This window comes from Anas acuta, chromosome Z (assembly GCF_963932015.1).
Source record: "Anas acuta chromosome Z, bAnaAcu1.1, whole genome shotgun sequence".
Taxonomy (NCBI): domain Eukaryota; kingdom Metazoa; phylum Chordata; class Aves; order Anseriformes; family Anatidae; genus Anas; species Anas acuta.
In genome coordinates, this window is record NC_089017.1 from 62,603,250 (window position 1) to 62,621,868 (window position 18,619).

Consider the following 18,619-nt stretch of genomic DNA (forward strand, 5'->3'; position numbering starts at 1 on the left):
TTCTTTCTTTCTTTCTTTCTTTCTTTCTTTCTTTCTTTCTCTCTCTCTCTCTCTCTCTCTCTCTCTCTCTCTCTCTCTCTCTTCCTTCCTTCCTTCCTTCCTTCCTTCCTTCCTTCTTTCCTTCCTTCCTTCCTTCCCTCCTTCCTTCCTTTCCTCCTTTCCTCTTTCCTTCTTTTCATTTCCTTCCTTCTTTTCATTTCCTTCCTTCCTTCCTTCCTGCCTTCCTGCTTTCCATCTGTCATTTTCTCTCTTTCTTTCTTTCTTTAATTCTTCCTCTGTGTGATGCTGCACACCGTGTTGCAACTGGCTATATGTGCAAATCCAAGCTTAGTGCCTGCTTTTCCAGACCACTTGATCCTTAGAATACACATTCCCCACTTACTCAGAGCTGCTTGGGCTCTAGTGTAAGCACAGACTTAAACAGGTTCCACAAAACCACTCTGTCACCACCATGTCCACATTGGAATGCTGTCATGAAGATATGTGCAATTACAGAGGACTACATGATGTTTTGTCTCCTCCCAAGGGTGCAGATATCAAGGAAGCAGATAACATGACAGCAAGAATCTCATCACCAATGTGCAGGAACTGACCTCACCAAAAGAATTACAGTTCAGGGCAGCTGTGACTGCTGTTCCTATAGCTGGTGAGCTGATCTTGATGCTCCTTATCATGCTGTCCTTGTGGATGCCCAGGAGTGAAAATAAGAGACTGCAAGACCAACTGCAGCAAATGCTCTCCCGTTTGCACTATAGTTTCCATGGAAATCATGCGAAAAAAGGGTAGGTGGCAAAATTGGACTTGGAATGCATGGTGCTTGTAACTGGTCATGAGAACTGCTGTATGACCTGTGATACAATGAGACATTCAGACCTCAGCAATGATAAGATTCTTTTGCTAGTCCACTGGGGAATGTAGAGCAGACATGGGAAGCTGGAATTTGTATGACCAATTATTTTTTAATCTGAGCTAAGCTTACTCTCTGGACTCTCGAAGGCCTTTGGGTTCTGCTGGACAGGAGCACTTTATCTTGAAACAAAAACTCACAGACCATCTGAGAAACACAGGAACTCTGCAAACAGAATCTTGGATATTTCTTCTGAAGTATTCCAAAAGTTGTCTCATTTGCACAGAGTAAAACACACTCAAATGTATTGTTTGCTTTAACGTTATGAAAGCAAAAATTAGAAGTTGTAAACACTGTCACCAGGGTTACCTGAACTGCAGGGAGCTGAGAATTGAATTATAATAAACTGTATGCAAGCTCCTATGTTTCCTTACTTATTGTAAATATTTTTTAAATATATATATTTTGTCTGAAAAAAATAAATTTTTGGGTCCTGAGGGAAGAGAGAGCTGTCATGGGTGCAGGTGTACCCTGCTTAAGGGACTCCTCAAGCAGGTGGCTGGGCTGCAGTGAGAAATCAACAGCCTGAGGAGCTCCTGAGAGTCTCTGAAGGTGACAGATAGGAAGTGTCAACCTGCCCCTGCTGATACCCAGAAGCCCCCTCCTAAGCCCCTGCAAGGGGTAGTAGCTGACCCAGCTGATCATGTGCAGGACAGAGGGCTTGACCACTCACAAGAGAAATGGGGTTGGACCCTCGTCTCAGCTCGAAGCAGAAAGAGACGTTTGCCCCCGACACCCATGGTTCCACCAACCCCCACGGTGTCCCTGGGTAATAGATTTGAGACTCTCAGGCAGGAAAAGGATGAGGTTGATGGTCTGGACAGTAGTTTGAACCCGGGAAGCAACCCTGCGAAGTGTGTCAGGACTGGGGGAAATACTGAGCATAGAGATCTGGGCTGGGCAGAGCTCTGCATCACAATTAGTGCCACAAAAAAAGGATGGACAGTCTTAGGAAGCAGAAATTCCTTGCTGAGGGCCACTGAGGCTCCCATTTGTCGCCCAGATAACCTATCCAGAGAGGTGTGTGATGTCTTCCTGGGGCACATGTCAGAAATGTTAGGAAGGCTCTGCCACAGCTCATTAAACCAGAGGATTACTATCCTCTTGTTGTCATTCAGGTTGGATCCTGGGAAGTGCAACTAGAAAAATGAGGAATATTTAAAAGGACTTTGCATCCCTGGGAAGGTTGTTGAAGAGATCAGGAGTGCAGGTAGTGGTGTTCTCCTCTGTCCTCCCTCTGGGTGACCAGGACCCAGAGAGAAGGAGAAGAACAGGACAGGTGAATGACTGGCTGACCAAGGATTTGGGTATTTTGATCTTGGGCAGCCCTTTGAAATGCCGGGTATGTGGGCTGCTGACTGACTTCAACTCAAAAAGTTGGGCATAAGTGTGCTGGGGAGCAAGCTCTCTGGGCTGATTACCAGGGCTTTAAGCTATGTTTGATGGGGGAAAGGGAGGGGAGCTAAAATTGACAGCGAAGGGCTGGGGGAAGTTGTCACTGCTGTCACTGTTGAAGATAGTAGGGAAAAACCTCTGAGCTGTCTCATAGGATTTTTGGAGGGCTCCTCAGAGAAGGTAATGATCTTGATACCTCATGGGTAAACAACCCAGCAGGCATGAGCAGTCCAAACGGTTCCTACAATTCGTTGAAGACAATTTTCTGACACAGGTAGTGGAGGAGCCAACGAGGCAGGGGGTGTTCCTGGACCTTGTCCTTACCAACATGGATGGGCTTGTTAGGGATGTGAAGGTTGGGGGCAGCTTGGGATGCAGCAACCATGAGATGGTGGAGTTCAAGATGGAACTTGGTGGAAGAAGCAAGGCTAAAAGAAGGATTGCTACCCTGGACTTTCGGAAAGCCAACTTCATCCTCTTCCAGGACCTGCTTGGGAGTATCTAATGGGCTAGGTTGCTAGAAGGCAAGGGTGCATGTGAGAGCTGGGCTACATTTAAACAGCACTTCTTCCAAGCTCAGGATAGGTGCATCCCTAAGAGTAGGAAATCAGGGAAGGGGGGCAGGAAACATGTGTGGATGAGTAAGAAGCTCATCAATAAGATCAAAAGGAAGAGGAAGGTTTATGTAACATGGAAAAGGGGCCTGTCGTCTTGGGAGGAGTATAGAAGTGTTGTCAGGGCCTGCAGGGATGCAACAAGGAAGGCTAAAGCCCACCTAGAAATGAGGCTTGCAAAAGAGATAAAAGATAATAAGAAGTTTTTTTGTTTGTTTGTTTGTTTTTTAAGTATGTAAACAGTAAAAGGAAGACTAGGGATAATGTGGGTCCCTTGCTGAATGAGGGGGGTGTCCTGGTAACGGGAGATGCCGAGAAGGCAGAGATACTGAATGCTTTCTTTGCTTCAAGGACTCCCCCTTGGGACTCCTCGACCCTGGAGGGAGGAGAAAGTGGCTGGGAAATGGAGGGTTCCCCCTGGATGACAAGAGAGTGGTTCGGGAGCATCTGAGTGGGCTCAGTGCACACAAATCCATGGGTCCCCATCGGATGCATCCATGTGTGCTAAGGGAGTTGGCAGAGGTGATTGCCGAATGTCTCTGTCTCTCTATCATCTTTGAAAGGTCCTGGAGAACAGGAGATGTGCCTGAAGATTGGATGATAGCCAATGTCACTCCGGTCTTCAAGAAGGGCAAGAAGGAGGATCTGGGAAATTACAGGCCAGTCAGTCTCACCTCTGTCCCTGGAAAGGTGTTGGAACAGCTTGTTCTGGATGACATCTCCAAGCAATTGGAAGAGAAGAAGGTTATGAGGAGTAGTCAGCATGGATTCACCAAGGGGAAGTCATGTTTGACCAACCTTGTTGCCTTCTATGATGGCATCACCAGCTGGGTAGATGAGGGGAGAGCAGTGGATGTCATCTACTTTGGTTTTAGTAAGGCTTTTGACACTGTCTCCCATGACATCCTGATAGCAAAGCTGAGAAAGTGAGGGATAGAGGAGTGGACAGTAAGGTGGGTCGAGAACTGGCTGACTGGCCAAGCTCAGAGGGCGGTGATCGGCGGTGCAGAGTCCATCTGGAGACCTGAGACTAGTGCTCTTCCCCAGGGGTCAGTGCTGGGTCTGGTCTTGTTCAACATCTTCATCAATGAACATGATGAGGGAATAGTGTCTGCCCTCAGCAAGTACGCTGATGACACAAAGATGGGAGGAGTGGCTGACATGCCAGAAGTGAGACCTGGACTGGCTGGAAAGATGGGTAGGAAGAAACCAAATGAGGTTTAATAAGAGCAAGTATAGAGTCCTGCACTTGGGAAGAAACAACTGCATGTATCAATACAGGTTGGGGTAGACCTGCTGAAGAGGAGCTCCTCTGAGGAGAAGGGCCTGGGGGTCCTGGTGGATGACAGGTTGACCGTGAGCCAGCAGTGTGCCCTCATGGCCAAGAAGGCCAATGGGATCCTGACATGCATTCAAAGGAGCATGGCCAGTAGGTAAAGGGAGGTGATCGACCCCATCTACTCTGCCCTGGTCAGGCCTCACCTGGGGTAGCGTGTTCAGTTCAGGGCTCCCCAGTACAAAAAGTACACTCTTCTTCACAAGCTTTATTGCATACCTCAGAAGGTAATAACATTAGATATTTTATCTAATCCACATCGATGCTTTTGCAGATATACACGTATTCAGCTTCTGTGTCTGCAAAAATGCAAATATGCATATAGGATTCCAGGTAAGCAAATAAATGCATACAGGTATATAAAGTAGGGTGTGTATGTAGAAAAACATGGTGCACATTTACTCGTGTTTACATTAGTGTGTGGATATGCATTCATTTGTCCGTACATGCACACACACTGCATGTATCGTAGATAGATATTTTCACTTTTAGCGCTTCTTGGCTGAAAGGCAGCGGGCCACCAATCAGCGGGCGAGCGCAGGGCACGTGGCTTGAACAGCACGCAGCCAATCACAGAGGCACGGTGAGAAGAGCGCTGCCTCCCCACCACAAACTGTCGTCCCCCAGTGTATTGCACGGGGAGGGATTTCTTGATTCCATGGACCACTGCATAAGCTAGATACATGGGCTGGTTTGGGCTGCCAGTCACAAGAGCAGGCGTAAGTGGGAGTTTTTTGTTTGTGTGAGACTGTGCATCCCCGGCTGTTGTCAGCACTGTGGAGAAGAGCAGCAGCCTTGCAAGGCAAGATCTGAACAGGCTGTCATGGCACGCTTCTTTTTGGAGCTGTGGGAATAGAAATGTTGTTTTTGCAGAGTTACATTGTTTAGAAGGAGGGAATGTGGTACTGAGATATGCTTACAGTGAAAAGAAAGTTTAGCAGGCGACCTAGTAAAATGCAGACAACCAGACTCCTTAGGACAATTAGGTGAAAATCACGGTGTCAAGTCAGATAAGTGAAGAAACATTACTACTTCAAGCAGTAAAAATGTCAAAAGAAATTTGAAATTTAGCAGGCCGGCAACTGAAGGCCATGCATTGTTTGTGAAGCATCAGATAGATTGTGAACCTGGATGACCCACTCAGTGGGGAAACAGGGGAGGGTCCTGCCATCAAGAGGTATCTAAACTGTGTTTTGGAACTAGTAGGCGTGCTCTCTTCTGCTTGTGGGGTGCCCGCCATTGCAATCGCAAATAAATTACTACTTCACTGAGATCCTCGCCTGAGCCTAAGTTATTGGCTACGGAGTGTTTCTCACAATTTGGGGGCTCGTCCGGGAGCCAGTCACCTACTGGGGAGCCCCACCGCCGCAGCAGCAGGAAGGCATGCCCCGCTGATTTCAGCGGTCCTGTGCATTGACGGTGGCGGTTCTGCAGAAAGCTGACAGAGGGCCCGAGACTGGTTAAAGAGGCAGGATCCGTGAAGTAGTGGGGAAAGGAAGAAGGTAGGCACTCCGGGTTTTTAAGAATCGATCCGGTAACTCTATGCACAGACCAAGGTAAGAAATATTAAGTATTGCCTTGGGGATCGGGTATCTGGTGTATGGTAAGCCCTTGCACGGGGAAGTGCTGGCACTACACCAGGGGAATCTGGTGTGCGGTAATCCTTGCACGGGGAAGTGCTTGGAAGTACACCAGGGAATCTGGTAAACTCAGGTGTGCGGTAACGCTGGCACAGGGAAGTGCTTGGTGGTACACCCCCATCTTTCAGTACGTTGGTGTGTGGTACACTGTAGAAGGGAAAATTCTGTAGCACATACTGGCGAGGGTTAGGAAAGATGGGAAGTACGAGTTCCAGGGAATCTGGTAAACTCATAGGTGTGCGGTAACGCTTGCACGGGGAAGTGCTTGGCAGTACACCCCCATTTTTCAGTACGTTGGTGTGTGGTACACTGCAGAAGGGAAATTTCTGTAGCACATACTGGCGAGGGTTAGGAAAAATGGGAAAATAGGAGTTCCAGGGGACAGGGAGATATCCCTGGGGGAGTGCCTACTAATAGTTCTTCCTGAAGAATTATTAGAAATTGGAAACATAATCCCAAAATTAGAGGGATTGTAAAAGAAAAATAATTTTAAAAAGGTTAAATATTGTGTATCAGTCTGGACAAAAGAACCAATTAAGGAAACAGCAGTATTTTGGCCAAAATACGGGTCTGATGAAAATTCAGGCTTTAAATTTATGTGTAAACAAGAAGATTCCTTTTTTAGAGAAGGAGCCAAGTTATGCTCCCTATAATCTTAATATTGAACTGGTGGCAGCAGCAGTCACTCCAGGAAGGGAGACAGGGACTGTAATTAACACTGTCCCTAAAGAAGGATCGTACTCTAGGCTCTGGCAAGAATTAGAACAAGGTAGAAGAGATATTGAGAATTTTGCCTTCCCTGATACTAACAGTACTAATACTAACCGTGTATCCTCTTAGGTGAACTACCACCCCCCCCCTCCTTACCAGCAGAGAGGTTACGATTTTTAAGAAGGAGAGGAAGTCTTTATTCGAGGACCCCAACAGCCTAGTTGAACAATTAGACCAGTTCCTACAACCTGATTTATACTCTTGGGGAAGGGAATTATGTCTATAAGTATGTTGTTTACAGGGAAAGAAATGGGAATGATCAGGAGGAGAGCTGCTATACAAGAATGGGAAAGAGCTCATCCTCCAGGACCAGGGGTAATACCGGCAGGGCAGAAATACCCACTTGCCAATCCTGGCTGGAATAATAATAGTGTGCAACACAGAAATTATATGAGAGACTTGGGGTCAGAATGAGAAAGTACTTGGGGATGAGACCTGAGGATCCAGTATCCCAAGGGCTCATGAAAGTTCATTGTGTGATTAAAGCCTGGCAAAATACGCAGAAAATGCTTCAGAAGGTGGGGGGATGTAGTGAACAGTCACTGGGGGACCCTCCTGTGGGAGGCCCTGGAGGTGTGTGTCCAGAGAGGAGATAAGAAGGGAAAAAAAAAAAAAAAAAGAGAGAGTGAAACTAATGGTATTGACAGTGCAGCGGGTAGTGAGGCAGAGGGTCGGCGAAAGAGGAAGAAAATCTTCAGGGGGAGTCAGGGCCAGGATGGAAAGGAGAGGAAGAGAGATGAAGGAATGGCAGGCAAAGAAGGCTGCCTGTGTCGTGGCCCGAGTCCTAGCAGGGACAGGCTTTGATAAGATGTTTTAAGTGTGGCCAGGCTGGCCACTTCGAATAGGAATATCCAGAGTGGAAGAAGGAGGAAAGAAGGAAAATGGGATGAAATATTCTATATTGATATGTTGTTTCAGTATCTTGGAGGGAAAAGGTATGGAATTAAGTTGGACCCTGACTGAGCCTTTGGTGCTGGTATTAGAAAAGTACGGGCTGGAGAAAGATAAAGGAAGTGTTAAAAGGGTTGCTGAAGGTGTTAAAGGTGTGGCATGTAATATTTAACAGAGCTGTTTGAAGTTGAATAAGCAGGGAAGGGGGATGTAGGCATTATCTAAGTAACAGTCTAGAAGTTTTGGTATATTTGCATATTTGCTGTGGTGTTCGGTCAGTTTCCCAAACATCTGGGAGGGGGGAACAGCCTGCTCCACCACGGGCCTCTCCAGCGGCCGCAGGGGGGCTTCGGCTCCGGCACCTGGAGCGCCTCCTCCCCCTCCTTCTGCACTGACTTTGGTGTCTGCAGAGGCGGGGGGGGGGGTTCTCGCTCTCCCAACTGCTGTTGAGCAGCAGGTTTTTGTTTGTTTCTTTGTTTGTTTGTTTTCGTGGATGTGCTCTCACAGAGGCACGGACTGTATTGCTCATGGCTTGGCTCTGGGCAGCAGTGGGTCCCTTTGGGGCCAGATGAAATTGTCCCTTACCTGCCACGGGGAGGTTTCTGGGTTTTTCTCACGGGGGCTGCCACTGCAGTTTCCTACCCCCCCCACTCACAGCCCCCGAACCTTGCCATCAAACCCAATACACTGGGGAACAGCTAGGTCATTACTGACTTGTAAAGTATCAGGTATTACATTAACTAATGAAACCCTAAAAAGTGATGGGGGTAGAAGGGGCTGGAATAACAGCGCCACTGTTGGGGGATACCAAGCTGAAACTAGGGGATAAAATGATCACTGGGTAATTATTGTATGTACCTAAGGCAGGGACTAACTTGTTGGGAAGGGATTTGATTATTAAATTGGGCATTCAAATAGTAAATTATTAGACTGGAATAACAGTGTTATTAATGGAATGCTCTCTGGCCCTGAGACCAAACATACATGTGTATTCACCTCTGACTGGAAAGACCCTGAAATGGGGGTGGAAGCAACAATATAGGTGGACAATTTTACCTCAGGGGTTTACAGGGCCACCTATCTATTTGGGTAAGTTCAAAAAAAAAAAATAAATAAAAATAAAAAAAATTTTGGAGCAATTACAACCTCCAAGGAGGTATTAATGTTAGCAAATATGTGGATTGTTTTCTATTGTCAGGACAGGAAAAAAGAGTTGTGAAGAAAGCTACTAACAAGCTATTCAACTTTCTGGGAAAGCAGGGCTTGGGAGTATTGAAAAATAAATTACAATATGGAGAAAGAGAAGTCAGGTATTTAAGGCATCTAATGTCTGAAGGAAAACAGAATAAATGCAGAGAGGATTCAGGGAATTGTTGAAAATTAAGAAAGAACTAAAAAGATTTAAAAGAAAGATTTTTTTAAGGAATCAGGAGCCATGAAGTCTGAAGGATAATCGATATTCCCTGATGGGAGAGAAATGCTGAATAAAGTGATAATGAGGCAAATATTAACTGTTTTACATCAGAAGAGTCATTGGGAGGTGCAAGCAATATGTGATAAGAAAGTATGTCTGTGTAGGAATACACACTTTAGGGAAGCACATATGTAGAGGATGTACCATATGTCAAAAGGTAAATAAAAAGGTCTTCTGTAATCCATCTAGAAGAGGACGGGAGCCAGGGGTTTGACCTTTCCAAAGTATACAGGTAAACTTTACTGAGTTACTTGTTTGTCCTAACTGACCATGTGACTGGATGGGTGTAAGCTTTACTGCAAGGGTTAAAGCAGGCCTTAGAGATTGAGTGGGATTTTCACAGCCCCTGGCACCCCTCCTCTTCTGGGAAGGTGGAGCGAATGAACCAGACATTAAAGAAGCAATTAACTAAATTAGTGTTAGAAACCCAACTTCCTTGGGTAAAATACTTACTCCTACAGGTTTAAACAGCACCAAGAGAGGATATAGGAATTTCAGCATATGAGATGCTGTTCAGATTGCCCTATCTGGGCAGAAGGGATGAGATACCACAATTCAAAACAAGAGAGTTTTCTTAAGAACTGTATTCTGGGGTTGTCCTCTTCTTTGTCATTTCTCAGGACCTGTGGGTTGTTGGCTCAAACCCCACCTTTGGAATTCCCCATTCACCACCATCACCCAGGAAACCGGGTCCTGATTCGGACCTGGAAAGAGTCAACTCTGGCCTGAATGGGAAGGACAATTACTAACCACTGAAACAGCCGTAAGAACTGTGGAAAAAGGTTGGACTCACTACACTCGAGTGAAGGCATCCGTCAACGCTAGTACCTGGGAAGCTGTTCCTACAAAAGACTTGTTGGAAGTTGAAATTGAAGAGAAAAATCTCATAGTGGACTCTGAGCAGGATAAGAGCTTACAATTGTAAACTAACCTTTTATTTTCACAGGTAACTAACGACTGTGACTTGTGATTGAGAGAAAGAACAGACCTATAGTGAATTGCAATGCTCCCAAGGGGGGGTTGTTATAGTAGTAGTGTACATCTTATTTTTTGTATCGATAATTATTTGGAAACCTAAGGTTTAAAAATAATGACAGGGAAAAATTGATTACTAATTTTGTTTTTAGTGATTCTAGGCCTCAGAGAAGGCCTTGGTCAATTGGCAACTTGCAAAAGGCATGACCAGATAATAGCAAAAACGGGATACCCCATCAAAATATGGGTGACTGTGACAGAGGGTTATGTGCCACATTCTGTCATGTTTGATGTTTGTGAGGTGTTAGCTTGTGGAGATTTAAATGCCCAACAACAATTGAGCAGAGAGAACAAATAACTGAGAGAGACCCAACAGCCAGATTGAGAATACTGTATGGAAACAATCCTCTATTGCCATCAGAAAGGGAGAAACTCAAGGAGAAAACAGGAGAGAAAACAGGAGGCCCTCTGAAATGTGTCAGTTCAAACAAGGTATGGGGATGTGAATGCCTGGATAGAATGGGTCAAATATACCGTCCAGAGTCTCAACTGTAGCTACTGCTATGCTTGTGCCTCAGGATGACCGATTGCCCAGATAGTGCCCTTCCCATGGGGGTGGACCAAAGACTCCCAAGGGATGCGATATATGATTGCATTGTACCAGGAAAAGACTGCCTGGGGAAACGAGGCCTGTAAGTCTCTCTTTGCTGTTTCTTGCATGATAACAATATCGCGGTTCCCCCTGCATTCTCTACAGCTATAGGTAACCATACAGCTTGCCTCTCACGGCAGGGTGTGAGTGCTACCTGGCATCTGGGAGAATTTGCCTTGTGCTAGAAAGGACTTGATGAGAAACTGCTCAAGACTAGAGATCCCCAGGGCAGATCTCTGGTGGTACGGTGGAGGGAAGATCTTACGGTCCACCCTACCATCTAATTGGGAAGGCACTTGTGCACTTGTTCAATTAGCTATACCCTTCACCCTGGCATTTGAAAGAGAAACATCACAAATACCCAGAAGAAGTAAAAGAGGCTTAGGAATATCATTTGATGATAGAGTATACATAGATTCTATTGGGGTACCTAGAGGAGTTCAAGATGAACATAAAGCCAAAAATCAAATTGCTGCAGGGTTTGAGTCACTGTTCTGGTGGGTAACAATCAATAAAAATGTGGATTGGATTAATTATTTCTATTATAATCAGCAGAGTTATCAATCAAATGTTATCAATTATAACAAGGATGCGATGAGAGGAATCGCTGAACAACTAGATGCCATCAGCAAAATGGCTTGGGAAAACAGGATAGCATTAGATATGATGCTCGCAGAGGAAGGAGGTGTGTTTGTGTGTGTAATGCTGAGCAACCATTATTGCACTTATACCCAACAATAGTGTCCCAGATGGCTCGGTAACAAGAGCATTGCAAGGGCTTACCACCCTTGCCAGTGAATTGGGAGAAAAAGTAGGCATATTTAAAACATTGATCATAGTTGTAGGAGTTTTGACAGCCATTGGTTACTGCATTATCCTCTGTGTAAGAGGACTAGTACAGTGGTTAACTGAAACCGCACTATTGAAACAAATGACCATGGAGCTACCACCTTACTCAGATAAGGAGATAATGAGGAGATGGAAAGCAAAGAAAGCAAAGAAGAAGAAGAAATCTATCAAATTACACCTTAGAAAAAGGTTTTGCAAAAATCAACAGTTTATAAAAAAAAAGAAAAGGGGGGAATTGTGGGAATAGAAATGTTGTTTTTGCAGAGTTACATTGTTTAGAAGGAGGGAATGTGGTACTGAGATACGCTTACAGTGAAAAGAAAGTTTAGCAGGCGACCTAGTAAAATGCAGACAACCAGACTCCTTAGGACAATTAGGTGAAAATCACGGTGTCAAGTCAAGTCAGATAAGTGAAGAAACATTACCACTTCAAGCAGTAAAAATGTCAAAAGAAATTTGAAATTTAGCAGGCCGGAAACTGAAGGCCATGCATTGTTTGTGAAGCATCAGATAGATTGTGAACCTGGATGACCCACTCAGTGGGGAAACAGGGGAGGGTCCTGCCATCAAAAGGTATCTAAACTGTGTTTTGGAACTAGTAGGCGTGCTCTCTCCTGCTAGTGGGGCGCCCGCTATTGCAATCGCGAATAAATTACTACTTCACTGAGATCCTTGCCTGAGCCTAAGTTATTCGATATGGAGCGTTTCTCACAGAGCCATAGAAAGTGGTGGGTCTTAGGCACAGATTCAGCCCTTTGCCTCTTGCTTTTTCAACGTTACTGCTTAAAACGATTCTGCAAGGGTGCAGTGTTGTTTCTGTGTTTTTAGAACTGCAAATATGCATATACGATTCCAGGTAAATAAATAAATGTATACAGGTATATAAAATAGGGCGTCTGTGTAGAAAGCCATTGGGTGTATTTTCTCCTATTTGCATTTTTTGTGGATATACATATATTTGTCTGTACACACAGACACTGAAAGTATCGTAGATAGGCATTTTCACATTTAGCGCTTCCCAGCCTCAATCAGGGAGCCACCAATCAGCGAGCGCGCAAAGTGCACGTGGTCAAACAGCATTCAGCCAATTAGAGGAGCATTGTGAGATGAGCGCTCCCTCCTCGCCACAAAATGTCGGCCATCAGGAAATGGTGGCCATCACAAAATGTCGGCCCCCAGTGTGTTGCACGTGGAGGGCCTTCCTGTTTCCATGGACCACTGTATAAACTAAACGCATTGGCCGGTTTCAGCTGCGGGACACAGGCTGTAGTTGCACGCATCTTTTTTGGAGCCGCCTACTGTGCTGAGTCTGACCCAGAGATTCAGCCGTTTGCCCCTTGCTTTTTCTGCTATATTGCTTAAAACGATTCTGCAAGGGTGCAGGGTTGTTTCTGTGTTTCTAGAAATGCAAATATGCATATAGGATTCCAGGTAAGCAAATAAATGTATACAGGTATATAAAGTAGGGTGTGTATGTAGAAAAACATGGTGCACATTTACTCGTGTTTACATTTCTGTGTGGGTATACTTACACGTGTCCGTACACGCACACACTGCACGTATTGTAGATAGACATTTTCACTTTTAGCGCTTCTTGGCTGAAAGGCAGCGGGCCACCAATCAGCGGGCGAGAGCAGGGCACGTGGCTTGAACAGCACGCGCCAATCAGAGAGGCACGGTGAGTAGAGCACTCCCTCCCCACCACAAAATGTCGGCCCCCAATGTGTTGCACGTGGAGGGACTTCCTGTTTCCATGGACCACTGCATAAACTAAACGCATTGGCCGGTTTCAGCTGCGGGACACAGGCTGTCATTGCACGCATCTTTTTTGGAGCCGCCTACAGTGCTGAGTCTGACCCAGAGATTCAGCCGTTTGCCCCTTGCTTTTTCTGCTATATTGCTTAAAACGATTCTGCAAGGGTGCAGGGTTGTTTCTGTGTTTCTAGAAATGCAAATATGCATATAGGATTCCAGGTAAGCAAATAAATGCATGCAGGTATATAAAGTAGGGTGTGTATGTAGAAAAACATGGTGCACATTTACTCGTGTTTACATTAGTGTGTGGATATGCATTCATTTGTCCGTACATGCACACACACTGCATGTATCGTAGATAGATATTTTCACTTTTAGCGCTTCTTGGCTGAAAGGCAGCGGGCCACCAATCAGCGGGCGAGCGCAGGGCACGTGGCTTGAACAGCACGCAGCCAATCAGAGAGGCACGGTGAGAAGAGCGCTGCCTCCCCACCACAAACTGTCGTCCCCCAGTGTATTGCACGGGGAGGGATTTCTTGATTCCATGGACCACTGCATAAGCTAGATACATGGGCCGGTTTGGGCTGCCAGTCACAAGAGCAGGCGTAAGTGGGAGTTTTTTGTTTGTGTGAGACTGTGCGTCCCCGGCTGTTGTCAGCACTGTGGAGAAGAGCAGCAGCCTTGCAAGGCAAGATCTGAACAGGCTGTCATGGCACGCTTCTTTTCGGAGCCATAGAAAGTGGTGGGTCTTAGGCACAGATTCAGCCCTTTGCCTCTTGCTTTTTCAACGTTACTGCTTAAAACGATTCTGCAAGGGTGCAGTGTTGTTTCTGTGTTTTTAGAACTGCAAATATGCATATACGATTCCAGGTAAATAAATAAATGTATACAGGTATATAAAATAGGGCGTCTGTGTAGAAAGCCATTGGGTGTATTTTCTCCTATTTGCATTTTTTGTGGATATACATATATTTGTCTGTACACACAGACACTGAAAGTATCGTAGATAGGCATTTTCACATTTAGCGCTTCCCAGCCTCAATCAGGGAGCCACCAATCAGCGAGCGCGCAAAGTGCACGTGGTCAAACAGCATTCAGCCAATTAGAGGAGCATTGTGAGATGAGCGCTCCCTCCTCGCCACAAAATGTCGGCCATCAGGAAATGGTGGCCATCACAAAATGTCGGCCCCCAGTGTGTTGCACGTGGAGGGCCTTCCTGTTTCCATGGACCACTGTATAAACTAAACGCATTGGCCGGTTTCAGCTGCGGGACACAGGCTGTAGTTGCACGCATCTTTTTTGGAGCCGCCTACTGTGCTGAGTCTGACCCAGAGATTCAGCCGTTTGCCCCTTGCTTTTTCTGCTATATTGCTTAAAACGATTCTGCAAGGGTGCAGGGTTGTTTCTGTGTTTCTAGAAATGCAAATATGCATATAGGATTCCAGGTAAGCAAATAAATGTATACAGGTATATAAAGTAGGGTGTGTATGTAGAAAAACATGGTGCACATTTACTCGTGTTTACATTTCTGTGTGGGTATACTTACACGTGTCCGTACACGCACACACTGCACGTATTGTAGATAGACATTTTCACTTTTAGCGCTTCTTGGCTGAAAGGCAGCGGGCCACCAATCAGCGGGCGAGAGCAGGGCACGTGGCTTGAACAGCACGCGCCAATCAGAGAGGCACGGTGAGTAGAGCACTCCCTCCCCACCACAAAATGTCGGCCCCCAATGTGTTGCACGTGGAGGGACTTCCTGTTTCCATGGACCACTGCATAAACTAAACGCATTGGCCGGTTTCAGCTGCGGGACACAGGCTGTCATTGCACGCATCTTTTTTGGAGCCGCCTACAGTGCTGAGTCTGACCCAGAGATTCAGCCGTTTGCCCCTTGCTTTTTCTGCTATATTGCTTAAAACGATTCTGCAAGGGTGCAGGGTTGTTTCTGTGTTTCTAGAAATGCAAATATGCATATAGGATTCCAGGTAAGCAAATAAATGCATGCAGGTATATAAAGTAGGGTGTGTATGTAGAAAAACATGGTGCACATTTACTCGTGTTTACATTAGTGTGTGGATATGCATTCATTTGTCCGTACATGCACACACACTGCATGTATCGTAGATAGATATTTTCACTTTTAGCGCTTCTTGGCTGAAAGGCAGCGGGCCACCAATCAGCGGGCGAGCGCAGGGCACGTGGCTTGAACAGCACGCAGCCAATCAGAGAGGCACGGTGAGAAGAGCGCTGCCTCCCCACCACAAACTGTCGTCCCCCAGTGTATTGCACGGGGAGGGATTTCTTGATTCCATGGACCACTGCATAAGCTAGATACATGGGCCGGTTTGGGCTGCCAGTCACAAGAGCAGGCGTAAGTGGGAGTTTTTTGTTTGTGTGAGACTGTGCGTCCCCGGCTGTTGTCAGCACTGTGGAGAAGAGCAGCAGCCTTGCAAGGCAAGATCTGAACAGGCTGTCATGGCACGCTTCTTTTCGGAGCCATAGAAAGTGGTGGGTCTTAGGCACAGATTCAGCCCTTTGCCTCTTGCTTTTTCAACGTTACTGCTTAAAACGATTCTGCAAGGGTGCAGTGTTGTTTCTGTGTTTTTAGAACTGCAAATATGCATATACGATTCCAGGTAAATAAATAAATGTATACAGGTATATAAAATAGGGCGTCTGTGTAGAAAGCCATTGGGTGTATTTTCTCCTATTTGCATTTTTTGTGGATATACATATATTTGTCTGTACACACAGACACTGAAAGTATCGTAGATAGGCATTTTCACATTTAGCGCTTCCCAGCCTCAATCAGGGAGCCACCAATCAGCGAGCGCGCGAAGTGCACGTGGTCAAACAGCATTCAGCCAATTAGAGGAGCATTGTGAGATGAGCGCTCCCTCCTCGCCACAAAATGTCGGCCATCAGGAAATGGTGGCCATCACAAAATGTCGGCCCCCAGTGTGTTGCACGTGGAGGGCCTTCCTGTTTCCATGGACCACTGCATAAACTAAACGCATTGGCCGGTTTCAGCTGCGGGACACAGGCTGTAGTTGCACGCATCTTTTTTGGAGCCGCCTACTGTGCTGAGTCTGACCCAGAGATTCAGCCGTTTGCCCCTTGCTTTTTCTGCTATATTGCTTAAAACGATTCTGCAAGGGTGCAGGGTTGTTTCTGTGTTTCTAGAAATGCAAATATGCATATAGGATTCCAGGTAAGCAAATAAATGTATACAGGTATATAAAGTAGGGTGTGTATGTAGAAAAACATGGTGCACATTTACTCGTGTTTACATTTCTGTGTGGGTATACTTACACGTGTCCGTACACGCACACACTGCACGTATTGTAGATAGACATTTTCACTTTTAGCGCTTCTTGGCTGAAAGGCAGCAGGCCACCAATCAGCGGGCGAGAGCAGGGCACGTGGCTTGAACAGCACGCGCCAATCAGAGAGGCACGGTGAGTAGAGCACTCCCTCCCCACCACAAAATGTCGGCCCCCAATGTGTTGCACGTGGAGGGACTTCCTGTTTCCATGGACCACTGCATAAACTAAACGCATTGGCCGGTTTCAGCTGCGGGACACAGGCTGTCATTGCACGCATCTTTTTTGGAGCCGCCTACAGTGCTGAGTCTGACCCAGAGATTCAGCCGTTTGCCCCTTGCTTTTTCTGCTATATTGCTTAAAACGATTCTGCAAGGGTGCAGGGTTGTTTCTGTGTTTCTAGAAATGCAAATATGCATATAGGATTCCAGGTAAGCAAATAAATGCATGCAGGTATATAAAGTAGGGTGTGTATGTAGAAAAACATGGTGCACATTTACTCGTGTTTACATTAGTGTGTGGATATGCATTCATTTGTCCGTACATGCACACACACTGCATGTATCGTAGATAGATATTTTCACTTTTAGCGCTTCTTGGCTGAAAGGCAGCGGGCCACCAATCAGCGGGCGAGCGCAGGGCACGTGGCTTGAACAGCACGCAGCCAATCAGAGAGGCACGGTGAGAAGAGCGCTGCCTCCCCACCACAAACTGTCGTCCCCCAGTGTATTGCACGGGGAGGGATTTCTTGATTCCATGGACCACTGCATAAGCTAGATACATGGGCCGGTTTGGGCTGCCAGTCACAAGAGCAGGCGTAAGTGGGAGTTTTTTGTTTGTGTGAGACTGTGCGTCCCCGGCTGTTGTCAGCACTGTGGAGAAGAGCAGCAGCCTTGCAAGGCAAGATCTGAACAGGCTGTCATGGCACGCTTCTTTTCGGAGCCATAGAAAGTGGTGGGTCTTAGGCACAGATTCAGCCCTTTGCCTCTTGCTTTTTCAACGTTACTGCTTAAAACGATTCTGCAAGGGTGCAGTGTTGTTTCTGTGTTTTTAGAACTGCAAATATGCATATACGATTCCAGGTAAATAAATAAATGTATACAGGTATATAAAATAGGGTGTCTGTGTAGAAAGCCATTGGGTGTATTTTCTCCTATTTGCATTTTTTGTGGATATACATATATTTGTCTGTACACACAGACACTGAAAGTATCGTAGATAGGCATTTTCACATTTAGCGCTTCCCAGCCTCAATCAGGGAGCCACCAATCAGCGAGCGCGCGAAGTGCACGTGGTCAAACAGCATTCAGCCAATTAGAGGAGCATTGTGAGATGAGCGCTCCCTCCTCGCCACAAAATGTCGGCCATCAGGAAATGGTGGCCATCACAAAATGTCGGCCCCCAGTGTGTTGCACGTGGAGGGCCTTCCTGTTTCCATGGACCACTGCATAACCTAAACGCATTGGCCGGTTTCAGCTGCGGGACACAGGCTGTAGTTGCACGCATCTTTTTTGGAGCCGCCTACTGTGCTGAGTCTGACCCAGAGATTCAGCCGTTTGCCCCTTGCTTTTTCTGCTATATTGCTTAAAACGATTCTGCAAGGGTGCAGGGTTGTTTCTGTGTTTCTAGAAATGCAAATATGCATATAGGATTCCAGGTAAGCAAATAAATGTATACAGGTATATAAAGTAGGGTGTGTATGTAGAAAAACATGGTGCACATTTACTCGTGTTTACATTTCTGTGTGGGTATACTTACACGTGTCCGTACACGCACACACTGCATGTATTGTAGATAGACATTTTCACTTTTAGCGCTTCTTGGCTGAAAGGCAGCAGGCCACCAATCAGCGGGCGAGAGCAGGGCACGTGGCTTGAACAGCACGCGCCAATCAGAGAGGCACGGTGAGTAGAGCACTCCCTCCCCACCACAAAATGTCGGCCCCCAATGTGTTGCACGTGGAGGGACTTCCTGTTTCCATGGACCACTGCATAAACTAAACGCATTGGCCGGTTTCAGCTGCGGGACACAGGC

General features: G+C 46.2%; 1 long non-coding RNA gene and 1 pseudogene across 1 annotated transcript in view; both read left to right on the forward strand.

The window, feature by feature from the left end:
- Positions 1 to 278: 278 nt before the first annotated feature.
- Positions 279 to 1,270, forward strand: LOC137848578 (BMP and activin membrane-bound inhibitor homolog pseudogene; annotated as a pseudogene).
- Positions 1,271 to 11,234: 9,964 nt separating this feature from the next.
- Positions 11,235 to 18,619, forward strand: part of LOC137848298 (uncharacterized) — a 46,168-nt gene continuing 38,783 nt past the window's right edge. Inside the window, exon 1 of the long non-coding RNA XR_011091261.1 lies at positions 11,235 to 11,797. This is a non-coding gene — a long non-coding RNA (uncharacterized lncRNA). The remainder of the gene's footprint in view (positions 11,798 to 18,619) is intronic.